This window comes from Arvicola amphibius, chromosome 4 (genome assembly GCF_903992535.2).
Source record: "Arvicola amphibius chromosome 4, mArvAmp1.2, whole genome shotgun sequence".
In the NCBI taxonomy this organism is placed as follows: domain Eukaryota; kingdom Metazoa; phylum Chordata; class Mammalia; order Rodentia; family Cricetidae; genus Arvicola; species Arvicola amphibius.
In genome coordinates, this window is record NC_052050.1 from 99,403,707 (window position 1) to 99,425,694 (window position 21,988).

A 21,988-nucleotide genomic window follows, 5' to 3' on the forward strand; every position below is an offset into this window, starting at 1 on the left:
TGCTCAGGCCCTGGGTTCCACCTCTCACGGAAAACCTCCCTGTCACGTTACCTAACAGACTGATTCATCCCTTTACATGACTCAGGGAGACAGAATATTATGGTTATTATCATCATCCCAATTTGTACCCGAACAAACGTGCTCAGGGGGTCAAGCTGCTCATCGGAAGTCACACAGGTAGGAAGGTGAGGGGCTGGGGCTTGAACCTCATCCACTAGGCTCCAGAGTTCTTTATACCTTACCAAAGCCCCTCCCAGCCTGGGAGAAGGTCAGAAGTGACAGCCTTACTTTGCACAAGTTGCCTAGAAACCAAGGTGACAGTCCCCAAACTGACTAGTAAGGGCCACTGCTTTCTCTGCCGTCCTAACAGTCAATACATGATTTTAATAAAAGAAGTTTCTTTTAGCATAGTAAAATAATACTTCCACACACCCATATATGATATAAAAATTCCCCACCAAGTGTAGATTTCAACTATTTTATCACCGAACACTTCTGATTGAAAATTATCTGCTTTTTCCAAATCAGGGGTCTGGACTGGTTGGGGGTGGGAGATGAAAATTCACAGGGCTGGCACCGCCTCACCTGCTTCAGAACAAAGAGCCCCAAAGGCTCTGGGGTCCCTCACCTGAGAGTAAACTGGTGATCCTGCTGAAGGGAAATGTCCCAAAATCCTAGGGCGAAGCTGTATTATCAGGCCCAGTGATCTTTAGCATTCTGAACCATGGCCAGCGAACATCAGGGTGCGGAGAGACACCCGGGCAGATTTGTTTCTAAGGAATTTGTCTTGAACAGCTCAGGAGAACCAGTTATTCCAGGAGCTTCCCACAAACCCTAGATCTTCCAGGCCTGTGCTCACAGCAGGTGTTCCTTCCAAGTTGATTAAACCAGACTGGTTGTCCCCACACAGGTCACCCCAATTTAAAGCTAAAGACGAGGCTGCCAAAAGCCAAGAGGTCACTAGGTCACTAGCTTCTTGCTAATGGACCCTGGCTCCAGTCATGGCTTGTAATGACCCTCAAAATCATTCTGCTAAGTCCAGATACAAAGGCTTCCGGCCCTGCAGCCCAACTGATGCCAAATGCCCCCAGACAACAAAGACTTCCGGCCCTGCAGCCCAATTGATGCCAAATACCCCCAGACACCAAAGGCTTCTGACCTTGAAGCCCGACTGATGCCAAATCCCCCAGACACAAAGGCTTCCAACGAACCTGATTGATGCCAAATGCCCAGAATAAGTTAAGTCCACAGACATGGAAAGCAAGTTGGCTGTGGCCAGGGACTGGGGGATGGCACAGGAGGGAAATGTGGTGCTTTTGGAGGTGATGAGATATTCTGAAACTAGATGGAGGTGATCGTCACACAATGTGGTAAGATATGAAAAGCCACTGTTGCCTTTGAATGGTTGATTCTGCCAGGACATGCCTATAAGCTCCAATTCAGGCAGTAGGGACAAGAGGACCTTAAATCCAAGGCCAGCCTGGGCTACATGGTAAGACCTGTTGCAAAAACACTAACTAGGAGTGGGGCGGATGGCTCAGTCTGTAAGTTTCTGTCCACATAAGCCTAAGTGCCTGAGTTCTGATCCCCAGCACCCGGGCATCTGTCACCCCAGCATTGAGAAGTTATGTAGAGAACAAAGAATCTTGTGCACACAGAGAAGCCAGAGAAGCCAGGAAAGGCAAACACACAGTCACCTAGGCAACGGAATGAGGTGCACAGCCGCTCTTCCAGGAATGCCAGCAATGCCAGTCATTTTACAACCTGGTGATCCTTTGCTGTCTGATGGCACAGGCTGCCTTATCTCCCAGAATTTTACAATTTTACTTTTCCAAGACCGTTTTCCCTACATCTTGAGCATTGCTTTTAGACTATAAAACCCATCCTAATGAGTGAGGTCACTTGTACTTTACAACAGCCTAAGTGACTTCTGTGTTATCTTAGGGCCAGGCCAATCCTGACACTCACAGGCATTATGCTCACCTCGGTCAACCTCCTTAGATCTAAATCTTGGGCACTATCTCTGAGTCAACAGCTCCCATTCTTGTGAAAGAAGCCAGATGTACTTCGTAAAGAATCTCAGTGTGAACATGTCTTAAATTGTGCACTTGGGACTGAGTTAATTGTTATCTGAATACTTCTTTCAAAAATTGTGCTGTGCTTAAATATGGTTAAAGTACAATGATGTGGGTCAGACTCTGGAAGTCCTGGTCCAGCACCGGTTACAATAAAATCCAGTTGAGTTTCATTCTTGTCTCGTGGATCCCTCTTTTTCCCTGCGTGCTGTGATTCTGTCTTAGAAGGCAGCACCCAAACTCTGGGGTGTGCTTTACTGTCTTCTGAGTGCCTCTTTTTTCTCCTAGCTCCCGTGTTTAAGCATATATTAAAACATCTTCACTAAAATCTCCAACCCTGGGAGTAGTGGGGACATGAAGACATTGCCAGAACTTTCCAGGTATTGCTTCATATTTGGGGCTCCATGTTGGTACCCAGGCATTCTAAGGACTGAAGACCTGAAACCAAGCTAGTGACCACCCACCCCGTGTCCTGATGGAGTTCCCCCTTACTGCCCATGGGATCTCATTTAATCTCTATCATCACTGAGAATGTCTGCATTGGTAGTCTTGCTTATATGTCCCCAGGCAGAATTACTTTCTCACTTTGCCTCCATAGGCCTCCCTTTGATGACTGGGCCAGCCCCTCCTCATTCTCTATACCCAGGCCGGCACTGTGTGCCTTTTGAGAAGTCACTCTGGCCTCCTCCTGTCTCTCTACAAAGCTCAGCAAGGACACGGTTCACATCCAGGCTCCCCTGCCCTGTGTATGCGACGTTATTGCATGGGTTTTCCGGCAAACGGTAGGTACTTCTTCTGGCTCTTGGAAATAAAGAAGCCTGTTTGAGGAGAGCACAAAGAGCACACGGGACAGGCACCTGGCCTTAGCTGCCAGTGTCCCTACTTCTTCTGTAGCTGTCTTCACCTCGCTTCCTGACCACCCTGTGGGTTCTGTAAGAACAAGAGCAGAAATGTGTTCCTAACTGCTTCCACAGCTAGAACCACGGCCAAAACATCACAGTGATTCACAGGTGAGCCATACCCCAGTTTACCTGGGGCAGAAGACTTCTCTAAATAGGGAACATTTTGGGCACAAACCCCAGAAAAGTCCTAAGCAACTCAGGACAAGAGGGTCCCTCCTGGCGGCACTGATGAAACGCTTGCAGAGAACAGTAGCCATGTTTAAATGCCACAGGACACCTTCTCCAACACATCAAGATTCGGAAGCAGAGTTAGGTGTGGTGGCACAGGCCTGCTAATTCCTGAGGAGACTGGGCAAGGTGGCATGCACTAGGGAGACAGATCAGCTGGTGATATGTTTGTCTGGCAAGCACAGAGACCTGAGTCTGATCCCCAGAACCCATGTTTGTTTGGTTTAAAGCTGGGCATAGTATTGCTTGGTTGCGATAAAACACGGAGGGGGTGATCAGGCAGAGCTCCGGGGCATTGGCCAGCCCAGCCTGCTTGGTGACCTCTAGGCCAGTGAGGGACCCTGTCTGGATGACTCGTGGGGACTACAGTCAAGGCTGGCATCTGCCCTTCACACGCATGCACACGCATGCACACACAGACACGATGGATGGTCTGGGGAAAGCCCTAACTTGGAATCTGGTCACACAGGCACCACCCTCACTCACACTTCCATTCAGACACGAGGGTCTCCTTACAGGGCAGTGAGGCCGCCCTCAAACCGAGTCAGCAGCCCTTTGCGACCTCCAGCTTCCCGAGGGTGTGATATGGCTCCACAGGGTGCCTTGGAATATCCGGGTAGGAGGTCAAGTCATGACGTGGGGTGGACAGACAAGGAAGCGGGAAGTATGGAGGCGGTAGAGCAAGTTGAAACCAGAGAAAGAAGAAAAGAAAACGCCAGTCTATTAGACTTAGGGCTTTGCAAGCCTTCACGAAAGGTCACGGCGACCCAGTTTCCAGCTCTGTGGAAGGGGCTTCTCCCTAGGTTTTGCCTCCACCCACTCCTGGTTCTAGGAAAAAATAAGAAGGGTGGAGTGGAAGGGTGGAAAAGCAGGACTCTTCCTCTCTATCACAAGGGTCAAAGGGACAACACAGGTTCAGCGGCTCTAGAGGGCATCTGACCTCCCAGTACCTATAAGCCAAGCCTGTCAACATGTCCCAGTGTCAACACAGCAGCCTGTCCTGAGCCCCACAGTGAGATCCCTTCAAAAGCTGGACTCATGAGGAGGCTCCTCCTGGTAACTCCCTACTTGGCTCAGAAGTTCCTGCTATTCTGAACCGACCCTGCCTTTTCCTGGGGCGTAAGTAAATTCTTGAAATTTTAACTTGGTGTACTCCACGTCAGAGACTCCCACAGGCAGTGTGTGGAAGGTTGCATGTCGTCACAAGAGCCCTTATAAAAGGAAGGCAGGTCAGAGGTTATGCTGACACCTGAAATGTTGAGGAAGAGGCCATGGGACAAGGTAGAGCCCCACCCCAGAAGCTGGGGAAACCCAAGGAGACACCTGAGGATGTGTCTTGTCCCCTGCCATTCCTTAACTGTGAGTTATTTTTATTGTTGTTTCTAGGCAAGGTCTCATGTAGCCCAGGCTAGTTTCAAACACATTATGAACTTCTGATCCTCCTTGCTTCTACCTCTCTAGAACTGGATTACAGGTCTGCGTCACCACAGCTGGGTTGTGAGGGACTAGGGCTTAAACCCAACCAAGCGTGTTCTGAGCCCCCTCTGGCTTCGTTTTAAGCTCTGGGTTGGCTCCGTCTATAATCAAGGCCCACAAGCTTCCAGAGTCTTCTGGAACAACAGCGTCTGTCTTCCCAGCCAGGACCTCTGCCCAGGTCTCACAGGGCCCACCATGTCACAGTGAAAAGTCCAGTTCTTGGCCTTGCCACCTCTCTCTCTCTCTCTCTCTCTCTCTCTCTCTCTCTCTCTCTCTCTCTCTCTCTCTCTCTCTCTCTCACAGGCCCACCCCTGGCCTCATCCCCTTTCTAGTTTCTGTTTCCCTCAGGGTCTGAGCACAGGCTTGGGGACCACACCGTAGTGGCAAGATAATGCCACAATGACCCACACTTTCCAAATGGGTCTCCAAGAAGTTGGGGTTCCGTCACTCCTCAACCTCAAACCTTACACATGGAGCACAGACCTTCTCTGGGCTTATGCGTCTCCAATCTTCTAAGCTGGCCCCATTCCTCTCAAAACAGGGAGTTGCCAGAAGACAGAGTTCACAGGCGGGAGAAGCAACGCAGGCTCTGTGAACCTGCCACCATTGTGGGAGGGGATGCCACAGCTCCGTTCTCCACACTCCTGGCCCATCTGGATGATAAGAAAGCCTGTCACGGGGAACAGAGCCAGCATGTCTCAAAATGGTCAGTCTCACAGCAAATGAGCCAGAGACACCATTCTGGAACAAGCAGCAGAGAGGACATGCCAACTAAATACAATGTGGGATCCCGGGCAGGACTGGCGGCACTGAAGTGAAACGTGGGTTCGGCTGAGAGCAGCATGCCCACGTCTGTCCTGGAGAGGAGAGGCCTAGCAACAGACAACGCTGAGCACGAGTCCAACCTGCCCTCAAAACAGAGAGCATTGAAAACCTGATCCCTGGCACCTCAGTTCTGGGAATACCCAGGCAGAGAATTCTACTGTGGAAGACCATTATAAAAGGCAACTTAGCGCCCTTTCCCACACCTCTGGGGACTCACAGTTCCTGCCACTGCAAACCAATGAGTTTATTATAAGTGCAGCCTGTCCCAGGACAAGGATAGGTTTCAATGGGTAGTGTTGCCTAGCATACATGAAGCCACAGGTTTGAGCCCCAGCATCTAAACAAGGGGCAGGGGGGGATGGGAAGTTCAAGGTCATTCTCAGCTATACAGGGAGCTCCAGAGATTCACAATGAGGTTGTTTCTAAAAAAGAGAAAGGAAGGGAGGGAGGGAAGAAGGAAGGGAGGGAGGGAAGAAGGGTGGGAGGGAGGGAAGAGAAAAGAGAGAGAAGAAAGAAAGGAAGGAAGAAAAGAAAAGAAAAGAAGCTTTTTTAAAAACTAGAATTAGAAGAAGCCTGGTGTGATGGCACACCCTTTAACACCAGCACTCAGAGACAGAGGCAGGGGGATTTCTGTGAGCTCAAATTCAGCCTGGTCTATACAGCAAGTTCTAGGACGGCTAGATACATAGTAGAGGGACCCTGTCTCGCAAACAGTAATGTCGTGCTAGAGCTAGGGCTCAGCCGGTGGCTGCTCGGCCAGCATGCACAAAGCCCTGTGCCGGATCGTTTTATTACAGGTGTTTCATGGGTCCTCTTACTGTAGTCTACAGACCTAGGACCGAGGAGGTGGGTACTGCCCTAGTGGGACAGAGTAACAGGCCAGCAGCTAGGGAAAAGGAGAGGAAAGGGGGGGACTTCTGAGTGCAACCATCCTGAGTCTCCAGAGCAGGCAGCCAAGAGGAATTGTGCGGGCCCTGCCTGTTCTAAAGTAGCAAAAGCCGGGCAGAACCATGGGCATGCCCTGAGGAGCTATGGGAGGCAGAACGGAAGAGCCACATTTGGCAGAAGATGTTGAAGCGCTATGTGACTGCTTTTAAACACATTTAGCAAACTGAAGAAAGGAATGACTTAGTGGAACTCATAAGTGAAACGGAAATCTCAGCCTGGCTAGGGAAACACACAATATCCCTAGAGGGACGAGGGTGTGGCTGGGCGCCCATCCTCTGAAGAGAGAGCTTAGAAGGGGTCTGTGAACAACAACAGCACGCAGACATGTTGGAGATTACCTAGGCAAGCTGGGACCTCAAGGCCAGGTTTCCAGAAAAAGCCCAGAAGACCTTAAGACAATCCCACCCCACTCTAGTGAGGACCCCTCTCACCTAGCAGATGCTGAAGATGTAGGGTGGCACAGAGCTTTCCACCACCACACATCAAAGATATGCAGGAAACCTTGGTGCCACCCAGGCAGAGGCCTGTCACAGGAGACACCACTGTGAATCCCCATCTGGGTGACAACTGGTGGAACGGTGGGGGTGAAGTCACCAGACAGCAAGTCTGTGAGAGCTGCTCCTTAGGAGAGCTCAGAAAAGCTGGGGAAGTGGGGGACATGGCTGTCCAGGACCTCAGGAGCTGGCACATGGAAGGAATATTCTGCCAGGTGTGACAGTGCTTCCTATAATCTTAGCACTTGAGAAACAAAGGCAGAAGAAAAAAAAAAAAAAAAGGCCATGCATGGCAGGGGAGAATCTCTGTGAGTTCAAGGCCAGCCTGGTCTACAAACTGAGTTCCAGGACAGCTAGGGCTGTTACACAAAGAAACCCTGTCTCAAAAACAACAGAAAAAGAGAAATAAAGAAAGGAAGGAAGGAAGGGAGAGAAGGAGGGAGGTTGGGAGGGAGGGAGGCAGGGAGGGAGGGAGAGAGGGAAGGAAGGAGGAAAGGAAGGAGGGAAGGAAGGAAGGAGGGAAGGAGGAAGGAAGGAGGAAATGCAGGGGGACCAGAAGTCCAAGGCCATTCTGGGCTACATAAGACCATGTCTCAAAAAGAGAAAGAAAAGTATATGTTTTTTAAAAAAATCTGGAGGTATGAGCCTATGATCTCTGAAATCTTAACTTTCAAGGGGGAAAGGCAGAAAAATAAAATCACAAGTTTAAAGTCAGCTTGATACATAGCAAGACCCTGTCTCAAAAGGGGGTTGGGGGCTAGAAAGATGGTGTAGAGGTTATGAGCAACTACTGGTCTTGCAGAAGACATAAGTTCAATTCCCAGAACCCAAATCAAGTGGCTCACAGATGCCTCTAACTAGCTCTAGAGGATCCAACACCTCTAGATTTCTCAGAAACTGGCACCAGGGCACTCCTACACACCTATAATGTAAAAATAAATTTAACAGAAAAAAACACAACTTTTGGTTTGGGAAAAGATTCATCAGTTAAGAATTCAACATGCAAAGGACCCGAGTCCAGTCTGCGCTGTCCTGTGACCTCTGTGCTGGAGGGCAGAGGAGGATGGTCCCTGGAGCTACTGGACAGTTTATTAACCCGATCATGAGGAGCAGGAGCAAATGCACGCACACAGATTTAACACCCTATCCTATCAGACTGGCACTCTCTCCTTCTTGCCCGTTCCTCTCTGAGGGAGTGTCCTCCACTCAGAACCTTTTTCACAGCTTGTAGCTGAAAGAGTTTGTATTTCCCAAGTCTTACCCATATCTGACTTCAGAGAGACTCGGAATGTGGCCTCGAGCTGCGCTGAACAAGACTCTGACACTATGGGAACAGAATGGACTTCACATGTGATGAGGACATGTGAGGGGCCAGGAGCAAAAGACTATGCTCTGAATGTATTTTGTAACACACACCCACTCCCCACAAGGACCCTGAGAGGACACAGCGAAGAAAACCCTCACTAGATACCAATATCTTGTAGTTCAGCCTCGAGACCCAAGCGAACATGTTTCTATTTGTTCAGATTCTCTCAGCCTCTCACAAAAGTGAAGTGAACTAAGGTCCACGGGAACTTTCTGGGCTAATCTGGTGGCTTTCCTGTAAATCTGAAGCTATTCCAAAGTACAATGTTTATTTAGGGCTGGAGAGACAGCTGAACAGGTAAGACCTTGTCACTACAGGGACCTGAGTTTAATCTCCCGGGCTTTGGAGCCAGCACAGAGTGTGGCGACATTCACTTGTTAACTCCAGAGGTGGGGGGCAGGCAGGTGGGTTTGGACAGTTTAGTTAGCCCGGATCAGGAGCTATAGTTTCAGTGAGATACCCTGTCTCAGGCGCACACTGGGAGCCCAGCACTGGGTTCTCCGGCAAACCAGTCTTGCCTACTTGGTGAGCTTCAGGCTACTGACGCTATTTGAAAAAGATGCAAGCAGGACCTGAGGAATAATACCCAGGCCGTCCTCTGGCCTCCAACTGTGCACACACAATAAAATAAAAAGCTTATCTGGGAAGAAAAAAAGACTTAACCCACAACCTGGTTAAAGCTCATGTGGCGCTGGCTGGGGTGCAGATACACAGGCCTCCACTGATGGTAAACTGAGGCTCATGGTTCTGACCACCAGCATCCAGGGTTTTCCACAGAGCTGCTGAACGTGGCCGTGGCCTGTCCAACCACCCTGCCACAGAAGGACATGGTATGCAGCCATCAAAGAGGAACCAGGACGTTCTGAATGCAGAAACACATCTCTAAGAAACGCCATGCTGTGAACAAGCCGCAACAACAACAAGGTACCGCCATCTGCACTACCCATAGGCCTTCTGCACACGCTTTACAAACCTGGGCGGACACAAAAGGGATGATGCTGTGCTCCTGCAGGAAGCAGGCGGGCAGGGGAAGCAGGGACCAACCTTTGCCAGAGCCATAGTCACATCCAACAAAAAATCCTTTCCTTGGGATAAAACAATGTCCTCAGCCAACCTGTCTGTGCCTGCCCCCACTCCCAGGCACCTCCCGTCTTATGCTAAAGTAACATGACCACAGCCCTTTGTCCTGTGAACTGCGTCTCAGGTCCCTCCTGTTTGCAGAGCGCGGAAGGCTCTAATTACAGGCTGGGGAGAACCTATCCGTGGTGTCCACATCCGCACAGCCAACCAAGCATGGACTACAGACATTTGGAAAACACCAAGCCAGCTGTGCTAAGTATGCTCATACTTCATTATTCCCCAGACAATAGAATAATTATTTACCTATTGTCACACTGTTCTAGCATTTCTTCTTTTGGATTTTTAAAAAAAGAACTAATTTTTTTACATGTATGTAAAATGGGAAGAAGCAATAGAGTGTGTCTGTCTGGACTTTTTGGTTCTGATTCATCCCTGGCTATACCAGCAAACCACCACCACCACCTTCTCCAGCATGCGCTGTGAGCTTCCTGAGGACCTGGACTCCATCAGAACAAACGGGTAGGAACTCTTTATTATATAAAGAGTCACCAGTGTTGTGACTCAAAAAGCTGATGCCTCAGGGCTGGAGGTGTGGCTTAGCTCCTAGAGCAATTGTCCCGCATGCATGAAGCCCTGGGTTCAATTCCCAGAAACCCTAGTGGTGCAGGTCTGCACTCCCAAGACTCAGGTGGGAACAGGGAATCGGAAGTTCAAGGTCACGGTCAGCTACCAAGGGTTTGAGGCCAGCCTGGACTACTGAGACCCTGTCTTAAAGAAAGGAAGGAAAACTTCAGGGCAGGAGAGAAGGCTCAGCTGTTAAAACACCAGCTGCTCCCGTGAAAGACCCCCAACTGCTGTTCCCAACACACATCTGGCGACTCCATGGTCTCTTGAGTTCTCTAAGACCACAGTATGTGAGTGTGCATGAACACAAATTAAGAAATTTACCCCCAAAGCACAGCCCTTTGACATAGGGAGTTTCAGGACTTGGCCTTTTCCATGGAAGCGGAGGGAGAAGTGTTCTGAGCGACTCCATTGTCCTGGCCCTCTGCCAGAAAGGTTCCATACCCAGTGGCCTCATCCTAACAGCTTAGGAGAGATGACCAAAAGTCAATACCACACGTGGCTGGACTTTGTCACAGGCTAGCTGCCTGCTGTTACATAGACTGTCCTCCTGCAGTCACGTCGAGAGAACATGACTAAGTTTCTAGATGTTGTGTCTGTTCTTTCCTCTCGTGATGCATCTCCTGACAGGGCGAGTTACCCTCCCACCAGAGAAAGCTGTTCCTGGGAGTGACAGAGTCAGTGGGGCCATCTGCTCCTGTCATTGGGATAGCTAGTCCCCTGAAATCATTCAGCCAAGGGTCCAACATTAGGGCACACGCAGGAAATCCTAGCAAGTGTGCAACCAGCAAGGGCTACACCATGACTCAAGGCTGAGGAGCATATGGGCCACATACAAGACAAGTAAGTACTGAAAAGATTGAAAAGAACCCAGACAAGACAGTGTCGCAGGGCTGGAGAGATGGCTCAGTGGTTAAGAGCATTGCCTGCTCTTCCAAAGGTCCTGAGTTCAATTCCCAGCAACCACATGGTGGCTCACAATTGGGATATAGGAAGGGTGGATATGGGAGCAGGGAAGCATATATCTTAATTTAAGGAGCTACCTGAGGGTTGTCAAGAGACTTGACCCTAGAGGGGTTCCCAGGTTTCCAGGGAGATGCCCCCAGTTAGTTCCTTGGGCAGCTGAGGAGAGGGAGCCTGAAAAGGCCAGTTCCTATAGCCATACTGATGAATTTCTTGCATATCACCATAGAACCTCCACCTGACGATAGATGAAGAAAATGACAGAGCCCCACATTGGAGCACCGGACTGAGCTCCCAAGGTCCTGATGAGGAGCAGAAGGAGAGAGAACATGAGAAAGAAAGTCAGGACCGTGAGGGAACCTCCAGCTGGCGACAGATGGGGAAGGTGACTGAGCCCCACATTGGAGCACTGGACTGAGCTCCCAAGGTCCTGATGAGGAGCAGAAGGAGCGAGAACTTGAGGGAGAAAGTCAGGAACGAGAGGGGTGCGTTCACTCATGGAGACGGTGGGACAGAACTAATGGGAGATCACCAACTCCAGTTGGAATGGGACTGATGGATCATGCGACCAAACCCGTCTCTCTGAATGTGGCCAACAGCGGGGGCTGACTGAGAAGCAAAGGACAATGGCTCTGGGCTCTGATTGTTCTTCATGGACGGGCTCTGTGGGAGCCTTCTCAGCTTGGTCGATCACCTTCCTGGACCTGGGGGGAGTTGGGAGGACATTGGTCTTAGCATAGAGTGGGGAACCCTGATGGCTCCTTGGCCTTGAGAAGGAGGGAGGGGAGGTATGGGTGGAGGGGAGGGGAGGGAAGGGGGAGAAGGAGGGGAGGGAAGGGGGAGGAGGAGGGAAGGAGATGGAAATTTTTAAATATAAAAAAAAATAAACCATGAAAAAAAAAAAAGACAGTGTCGCACAAGACAAGCAGAGCTTCTCACAGACAGAACATTCTCTGATAAGCATGAGCTAACAATGGTTGAGAAGACCACATCCCACATCTGCAGACTTTGTATTCTTCTTTTCTTTCTTTCTTTTTTTTTTAAAAAATACTTTATTTCGGAACGGTCTTGCTAAGTAGGCCTGGCTTGAAGCTGCAGTGATGCACCTGCCTCTGCTTCCCCAGTACTAGGATTACAAGTGTGCATTATCACACCCATCTTATTCTTTTCTTTCTAAAGGTTTGTTATATACAACATTGCGCCTAAGTGTATGCCCGCACGCCAGAAGAGGGTGCCAGATCTCACTACAGATGGCTGTGAGCCACCATGTGATTGCTGGGAATTGAACTCAGGACCTCTGGAAAAACAGCCAGTGTCCTTAACTGCTGAGCCATCTCTCCAGCTCCCACACCCATCTTATTCTGAAATCTCTAGAACACACACCTTTTTAAAATGTATTTTTTACTATTACTAGGGGCAGGAAAAGGAGTTGGCGTGGAAGTAAGAGGACAGCTCTCTGGAGTTTGTTCTCTCCTTCCACTCTATGTGGTTTCAGGGATTGAACTCAGGTCGGCAGGTTTGCACAGCCTTTACCTGATGAGCCACCTCACCTGCCCCAGAACCAACGGCTTTTCCTGAGGCACTGTCCTGTCCACACGACTGACAGGCCCATCTGGAGTATCTTCTAGTGCTCAGTTATCAGAAGCCTCCTTCTAACTAGCCTGCTGGAGAACACCTTGCTTAATCCCAGACCTAGGGAGATGGAGGCATCAGGCTGTCTTGCAATATATTAGACCCTGTCAAGAAAGGAAAGAAGGAAGGAAGGAGGGAGGGAGACTCAGAAATAAAGAAGGAAGGAAAAGGGGGAAGAAAAACAAAAGAAAGGAAGGAAGGAAGGAAGGAAGGAGGAAGGGAGGGAGGGAGGAAGGAAGGAAGGAAGGAAGGAAGGAAGGAGGAAGGAAGGAAGGAAGGAAGGAAGGAAGGAAGGAAGGAAGGGGGAAGGAAAGAAGGAAGGAGGAAGGAAGGAAGGAAGGAAGAAGGAAGGAGGGAAGGTTGGTTGATTTAGTATCCTGGAACCGTGTTTAGGTAGTTATCTAGTAATGGCCTTCCAGCGTCAGATAGAACTCGGGCCCACTCTTCTGCCAGTAATCAGAATCCTGTGTTTTAGAGTCTGTTTACCAGGACGGAGGGTCCAGCAACAATGTCCCCCAGCCTATAAATATCTAATAGCTCCCTAATATTTGAGGTGCTGTGGTGTATACTTCCTAGCCCAGCTCTGCAGGAGGCCAGCTGAGGTGGCATTGGGAACTTAGGGTCATGCGATCCCGTGGCAGGCATTCAGCATTCTCTTCAGTTCTGTCCTTCCTCCCAGGGCCACCCACACACAAGCAGCCCTGATGGCATGTGACTACCTCCTGGGCTTCCGACTCTAGGCAAGTTCTGCTTCTGCAATGGGACTGTATTATGCGGCTGGAGATAAAAGCCCACTTTGACTGGATTCCCAACACCAACATGGCAGCTCACAACACTCTGTGTAACTCCTTTCCAGGGGACCTGATGCAGTCTTTTGTCTTATGTGAGCACCAGGCATGCAAGTAGTACACAAACATTCAGGGCAAAATACTCATACATAAAAAATAAAATTAAATCAGGCAGTGGTGGTGCACACCTTTAATCCCAACACTCAGGAGGCAGAGGCAGACTGATCTCTGTGAGTTCCAGGGTACTGAATTTGGATATTCAGGAAGACAGGTATAGTGTGAATATATTGGCCCCCATACATTCACAGGGAGTGGTGCTATCAGATGTGGCCTTATTGGAGGAAGTGTGTCATGGGGGTGGGCCTTGGGGACACCTTTGCCCCAATACACTCAGTGTAAACTCAGTTCACTTCCTGTTGCCCACAGGTCCTTCCCCAGCACCACGACTGCCTGCTGCCACCATGTCCCGCCTTGATGACAACGGACTAAACCTCTGAAACTATGAGCCACCCCAATTAAATGTTTTTCTTTATAAGAGTTGCCATGGTCACGGTGTCTCTTCATAGCAATAGAAACCTTAAGACAAAGCTACACAACAGAGAGACCTGTTTCAGAAAGAGAGAGGAAAGGAGTAAGTCCCGGAATCTCAGCAAGGAAAGACCTGCCCTACACGCGTGAGGACCAGAGTTCACATCCTGGAACCCATGTAAAACAGGCAGGTTTTGCAGCTGCCTGTAATTCCAGCATTCCATAGTCAGGCACGGGGTTTGGGGAGCCGTGGCAGCTGGCTAGCTAGATTAGCCAATGGGGAGCTCTGGGTTCAGCACAAGACCCTGCCTCAAATACAGTTAAAGCAGAGGTCAACGGAAGAAGAAATGTGACAACTTTGGGTGTACACATTCACCCACATATATGTGCACACCTACACATGTGAACAGAAATACAGAGAGAGAGAGAGAGAGAGAGAGAGAGAGAGAGAGAGAGAGAGAGAGAGAGAGAGAGAGAGAGAGAGAGAAGCGCCAAGTTTAGTGGTATACTCCTGTAATTCCAAAATTAAGGAATTGGAGGCGGGAGGATTGGGAGTTCAAACTTAGCCAGCCTGGGGAGTTAGAAGCCAACTGGGCTACATGAGACTGTCTCAAAAAGAGAGCGGGGGGGGGGGGGGCGTGTGTGGAGCCGGGCGGTGGTGGCGCACGCCTTTAATCCCAGCACTCGGGAGGCAGAGGCAGGCGGATCTCTGTGAGTTCGAGGCCAGCCTGGTCTACAAGAGCTAGTTCCAGGACAGGCTCTAAAAAAGCTGCAGAGAAACCCTGTCTCGAAAAACCAAAAAAAAAAAAAAGAAAAAAAGAAAAAAAGAAAAAAAAAGAGAGCGGGGGGGGTGTTAAAATAAACTTAAAAGAGACGACCCTAGGATTTAAGCAGAAGGACAGTTTTCGAAGGCATGTCCGAGCTGATAGCTGTCTCCTGGGCCTCTATTCAGCCACATGTGGGTGGTACATCTGTGGGAAATACAGGCTCCACACGGGCTCCCTGGTAGAGAATGGCTTCCTAGATTTAGGTATCAGACCAACAAAGGGCAAGGCCTTCACAGAGATAAAGAGCTTTTTAACAACCAACGTAATCCCCTAAAATTAATTCTTCCAGAAAGAAAGGGAATTCTTCATTTCCACTCCTGTGCCCACTGCCCCACCACCCCAACCCTAGAAAGGAACCACAAGGCTGGGAAGCATTAATATGGAGATCATAGATGGGGAAAGGAGCTGGCGTATAGATGGAGGTGAACCTTAGAAAATGGCCTTTTTTGTCTTTGTAAACAAGACGGAAAAACAGCCGAGAAGGCCAAAGGGTCTTCTCCGCTGGTCTTTGAGGTATTGGAAAAGGGAGCAAAGTATCCCTTAGGATTGTGTGTGTGTAAAGGAGCAGGGCTGCACTGAACCTGGGACTGCATGTCCGTGAGCTCAAACACTGCTTACAAAGTCTTAAGTTCAGAGCACTGGCCACAGTCTGCAAAACACAGGAATGGGCATCAGCTCTATTGCTGTAATGAAATTTAACCTGCAGATGACTCTGGCAGCCATTCAAGGAGAATGAATGGGGCTTCTCAAACCCTACGGATGAGGAGGAAGCAGGCTCGGACAAAAGCGCAGCCTAAGACCCTGCAGAGTTTAGGGGCTAAGACTCTCTGGAGAAGGAAGACAGTTTTTGCAAGGTGGGTGTCTGGCCACCCTCACAAACTCAATTCCATACACCTTGGAGAGGAATTCAGAAGCTCTCAGTAAAGTATTTCAGAGAAATGTTTTCAAACTCCATCTTCTGAATTTCAGTGGTTTCTGCAGGGGTCATATGTCCCACAAGTCAAAGATAAAGTTACCACAAGCTTAAGGTCAGGTTCAAACACGGCATAACTACAAATTACACTGATTTGGGAAATGGAAAAAGCTTCCACGGCCGTGGAGCCCTGCCCCACAACCAGGTGGACCCCTTCCCTGGGGATCTGCGGTGACACCACATCCCAGGCTCCCCATAATGCCAGCTCTTGATGAAATGGCACCAAAACCATCAACAGGCCCGCAGCAGGCTATCAGATCCTGTTCGTCCTATTAGTGGGACAAAAGACAGGGCCACCCAACAAAGAAAATTGGTATTCACTTCGTATCGTTGTTCAAATTACGTCTGATTTCATCTTCCACATTTCCTGACATCCTGCTGGGTTTTCTTGTTTATTTTTAATTTTTAAAATTGCATTTATTTAGTTTATGTGTATGTGCCCATGTGCCTATGTGTGCCACCACGCAAGTGTGGAGGTCAGAGAAGAACTTAGAGAAGTCAGTTCTCTCCCTTCCACTACACACATTCTGATGACTGAACTCAGATCACAGGTCTTGGAGACAAGTGTCTTTACCTGCTGGGACATCTTACCAGCCCTACTGCTGGTTCTTATTATACATTTTTCAAATATCAGTACATGGTCCACAAGTTTCATTGGAATCAGAGTTGAGCAGGTCAATGCTGTTTTCTGTTGCTGTTTTAGGTTTTGTTTTTATTTTTGCTAGTTTGGTTCCCTGAGACAGGGTCTCACTATGCAGCAGCCCAAACTGGCCATGCAACAGTCTCCCAGCCTTAGTCTCCTGAGGGCAGAATGAGGGTGTGGTATTGTGTCCAGCTAACACTGAACTCTTAACCTCCAAGGTCGCGCAAGAGGCTCCATGGGCCAAATGGCTTAAATTTTCCATCGTTATTTTTCTGAAAGTCTTCCAGGTGCATCCAACCTGTGTCCTGCAGGCCATTTGCACCCCAGGGGAAATAAGACCCAACATAATTCTCTTTTGTAACCTGAATGCAGGGTTCTCCCCTGTGAGCTCTGTAGATGCTATCAGTAATGATGCCAGACACACTGCTGGGCTTTGGACCCTGGGGAGTTAGCGCTCTACAGGAGTTAGCGCTCTACAGGAATTAGCGCTGTTGCCCATTCACCTACTGGTGGGCAGGACAACAAGCAGCATTCTGGTGACTGAACAGAAAGGGACACTGACTGAACCACAGAAGCACAGCCTCCCTCCCCAAGGGCAGGTAAAGGAAGTAGGAAATAATCTCTCCAAGGCTGTTGTAGAACCTGGGGCTATTGACCTCACCCTGCAGGAGCCACCTGGCTACAATGATGCTGTATTAGCCTGAGGACCAAGTTCAACATCCAGTGCCCACAGAAAAAGCCAGGCTTTGTGTATAGCATGAGCCTGTAATCCCAGTGCTGGGGAGACAAGACTTCACAATCTCCGATACTCACTAGCCAGCCAGTGAGTTTAGCTAGTCTAAAACGTCAAATCCATTCCAGGCCCATGAGAGATCCCGTTTCAAAGGAGGTGGGCAGTACTCCAGAAGATGACCCAAAGTCCCAGATTGTCCTCTAGTCTCTGCATTCATGGTTACATGTACCCACCAGCACTTCAAAACTTCTTTAAGCTTTATTGTTAATTATATATATGAGATGTGTCCAGATGTGGGTCTGTGCACGGGAGTGCAGTGCACACAGAGGCCGGAAGATCCCCTGCAGCTAGAGTTTCAGGCAGTTGTGACCTGCCTAACATGGGTGGTGGAAACTGAACTCGGTCCTCCAGAAGAGTAGCAAGTCTTTGCTCCAGTTCCCATACGCATGAATTTAAAGAAAGAGTAGAGGAGGAAGAAAAACACTCCTCTCTTGCCTGATTAGTTGATAAAACCTGGGGGTCCTACTCTAGCCCCAGGAAAGAGACACTCAGAGTACCGGAAAGACTAAGCAGACAGACTGGTCTCTCCCCACCATCTGTCATTCCTGCAGGAATAAACATCTCAGGGCCTCTGGTCTTCATGTGTGAAAGCTCTTGGACTTGTTAGACATTGCTATTGTTGTCTTGTTGAGGCATTTTGAATGTGACTTTTAGGTTGTTGAGACAGTAACCATACCTTTCTGTGTCTACAAACCTAATGAAAGACATACATGTCTAAAGACCTTTAGCCAAGTCACATCTTCAGTGGGTCTAACGCTGTCATCACTATAGATGACATCCTGAGCGTCAATGAAAGCTCAACAATAAAATGAAGTTATGAAGACCTCTGGAGAGCTGCACTTGACCTCAAACACCAACTTGATGGCAAGTAAACACCAGTCATGTGCAGAGTCAGCCACTGGTGGCCAATGGGCTGCAAAGACAGAAACACAGAGCTGAGTTTATTTACCTGTGGATAGAAGCCACCTGGCTCCCTGGGCTATTTTCATGGCAGCAGAAAGCCAAAACAAGCAGAATAGAAGTGGCTGGTGCCAAGACTCCACGACTTCCTCTTACTAGTTCCTTTCCATTCTCACGCGGCGCTTCGGGGAAACTCAGCAGAGAATTTAACATCGCCGAGGCGGGAAGAAGTGGGAGGAGGGGTCCTGCCTGTCCTGCCCACTCTCACAGAGGCATCAGGCCATGCCCAGAACAGCAGTGATGACTGGATTAGATGAAGGTAGGAAAGCAGGAACATCTTCTTGCTTTATCTTCTTGGCCGGGATGCCTGCCAGTTCCTTCCTCTCAGTGGTTCACCCTTTGACCATCTTTGACCAGGGTCTTGTCTGCACCTTCACGGCGGTTTTGCTGGGACCCTTCTGCTAATGTGTAGTGTGCTCAGACCTCAGTTTTCCCATATAACTTCCTTGTCTAGGAATGCCTCCCAACTGCCCTAGCTGGGATTCAGAGCTGAGCTATGAACGTTTCAACAGTATGCCTACTTTTGACCCATACCATTTTTTTAACCAGGAACCATTTATTTTTCAGCACCTTTACAGAACTCAGTGTAGAGCTTTCCCCTCCCACAGCCAGCCCACAAGGAAGAACAAAAGAAATGAATGTACCAAAGCCATGGGCACTACTTCAATCTAGTATTTTAGAGGCTCTAGAAATTGATGGTAAAATTTTAGAGAAACCACTGGGTCACTTAATTCGGTAAAACATCACACATATTTTTCCAGGCAGGAATAAAACTATTCATTATTAATGCTTTTAGTGTGACAGGAAAGGGAGGACAATGGGCCTCTCCCACAGTAGATCCACAACAAACATTTCTTAGCTGGCCTTGGCCTGTTCACTTTTACAAGGCAGTACAAGGAGTGGCTGAGGCCAGAGCCAGGTAGAGCAAGTGACACGCCCTCAGGATCCTGATCCAGCTGATAAAGACAAACACTGGAGGAATTCCCAATACCACCCAGAGCCTTCACAGCCACCTACATTAGTTCTGCTTTAACAGACGGCCAGAGTGGAGCGCAGAAACGCAGGCAAGTGCCTACTGGAGGAAACAACTTTCCTTCAAAGAATTCCAATATGGAGTTCAGGAGTCCCTGAACCAACTCCAGCTCACGATGCCAAGGGGAGTGCAGCTAGATTTTGAAAAGGCTGGCACAACCCTGTAATCTCAACACCGTAAAGGCAGAAAATCCAGGAGTTCAAGACCAGCCTCGGCTACATATGGAGTTGGGATTCCAGCCAGGACTACATAAGATCCTGTCTCAAAACAACAAAAAGCCGATGGGAGTTCAGAACGCCCCGTGACTCCCACAAACTATTTCCCATCAACTACCGCTCAGTCCAACAGTGAATGACATCAGTTCCACTATCCGGAAGCACAAAACCCAACAAAATATTAGGGACGATCCAAGCGGCCTGATCACTGGAGCTCCGCCTTCCTAGAACACACCCAATGCCCCTCTCACCCCTTCCCTCTTAAGCCTGAACGGAAGGAGTGGGCACGACACCGAATGACAATTAAGCGCACCGTCTAGACCCACGCTGACCTGGAAAGCCCTGGGAAGTAAGAACTGGGCAGGCTTGTCAGGCAGGGGCCACGTCCACCTTCGTCACCAGTGGCCGCCTGGGTTAGGAGCTCTGCGAACGTACCGGATCCCCTGCGCACCGGCACGCCCGCACCCTTCTGGGAACCCGCGTGAAAGCCACAGGGATAAGAGCAAAAGTGCTCACGCGTGGGCCCGGAGCAGCCACGGAGCACCTGGAAAGTTATCTTACTTTTTGTCTGTTCGCTTTTAGTTTCAGAGTCCGCGAGCAATCGTTCTCCAAATAAATAGCAACTTCGATTTTAGAGGCTACTAGAGAAAACCGCGCCGTTTCCTATAAGCCCCAGGGAAAATCATCCGGGGAGGTTCCGATGGGAGCTGGGCAGTCCCGGCCAGCGAACTAGAGACTCCAGGAGAGCGGCTGGAACCCCTCACCCTAAATTCCGTCCAGAGCGCGCCACCCGCGGAGAGCGCGGCACCCCGGGGCTCTAGGCAGGTGCCAGAGCGCGGTCCCCGCCTCCGAAGCCGCCCTGCGCCCCGCGCCCGGCGTCCCCCACGCAGCACCCAGCGGCGCCACACTCACCGCCGCCAGCACCGCCTGTCGAGCCGGGAGGTCTGCTCTGGCCGCGCGCGCGGGCCGGGAGGGCTCCAAGGAGGCAGAGCGAGCCCGGGGCGGGGATGTTTCGGGGCGTGGTTAGAAGGGGGCAGGCCGCACGGGGCGGGGCCTGGGAGGGGCGGGGCGACATCCTAGAGGCAAGCGGGGCGGGAGGCAGCTGCGACCAGAGAGGGCTTGGAAGAGGCGGGGCGCGGGGAGGCGGGGCCTAGAGTGTCGGGCGGGAGGCGGACTCGTGAGCCACGAGGCCTGGGAGAGGGCGGAACAAGATTAGTCTTTGTTTCTAGCATTCCCAACTATACATCCCTCGGAAAAAGGCATAAAACAACCCACAGAATGGGAGACAATATTTGTAGGTCATGTAGCTGATGAAGGTCTAATATTCAAATTATATCAAGAACTGTACAGGAGATAGAGGCATATATTTGAGGTCAACCTGATCTACAACAGAGTTCCAGGCAAACTAGGGCTCCACAGTGTCCCAAGAACCCAAACACCAGCCAGAGCTGCTCAGCTAGTAAAGGGCTGGCTGGCATAGCATGCATGAAAACCTAGGTTCATCAGAGTGCCTCATAAAAGAGTACGTGACACAGGCCTGCAACCCCAACACTGTGGAAGACAAGTTTCTCAAAAAGTTGAGGCTGACCTGGGAGACACAGGAAGTTTAAGGACAGCCTAGGATATACAGTGTGTGTGTGTGAGTGTGTGTGTGTGTGTGTGTGATAGAGAGAGAGAGAGAGAGAGAGAGAGAGAGAGAGAGAGAGAGAGAGAGAGAGAGAGAGAGAGAGCACAAGCGAGCAGGCTGGCCTGGAACACACAGATTTGCCTGCTTCTGTCTCCTTTGCTGGGGCTAAAGGCATGTGTCACCACACCTGGTTTATATGTGTTACCTTTGCTTCACTATGAACACAAGACCTGACATCTTAAGGAAGGAAAGATTTATTTGGGTCAGAGTTCCAGAGGGTTTGAGTCCATCATCATGGGCAAGATCTGGCAAAGCTGTTGAGATTATGCAGCCAAAGCTCTGCAGAGCTGTTCACATCACAGTAGACCAGGATGGAGAGAAGTAATCAGGATCCAGGACCAGGAATAACCTTTGGTGGTCCACCCCTAATGACTTACTTTTACCAGGTAGGCCCTGCCACCTAAAGATTTCATACCCCCCAAAGTGGCACCACCAACTGGGGACCAAGAGTTCAAACCATGAGTCTGGGCGGTCAAAGGGATTTCAGATTTAAGCTATACCACACCCAACAACAAAGAGACAACTCAGGTGGGAGTTTTTATTTGGTTTTGGTTTTTTTTTGTTTGTTTGTTTCTTTTTTGAGACAGGGTTTCTCTGTTTAGCCCTGGCTGTCCTGGAACTCACTCTGTAGACCAGGCTAGCCGAACTCAGAGATTGGCCTACCTCTGCCTCCAGAGTGCTAAGATTAAAGCGTGCCCCACCACCACCCGGCCCAAGAGACAACTCAGTTTTAAATCAGGAAGTGGGATCTGTTGTGATGGTAGCCATCTATAATCCCAGCAATGGGGAAGATGAGGCAGTTCCTCAAGTTCAAGACCAGCCTGTTCTGCATAGAAAGACTCTGTCTCAGAAAACTAATGGGGCTGAGGGAGGGACATAGAACCAAGGAGATGGCTCGGTGGGTGAAAGGACAAGCCTGAAGACCCGA

At 49.7% G+C, this 21,988-nt stretch overlaps 1 protein-coding gene across 1 annotated transcript in view; it reads right to left on the reverse strand.

Annotated features, from left to right (window-relative positions):
- The window catches only part of Litaf (lipopolysaccharide induced TNF factor), a 35,770-nt gene extending 15,370 nt beyond the window's left edge, over positions 1-20,400 (reverse strand). The window contains exon 1 of the mRNA XM_038328514.2: positions 20,286-20,400. The gene's annotated coding sequence lies outside the window, so the exon portion shown is untranslated. The remainder of the gene's footprint in view (positions 1-20,285) is intronic.
- Positions 20,401-21,988: the final 1,588 nt, after the last annotated feature.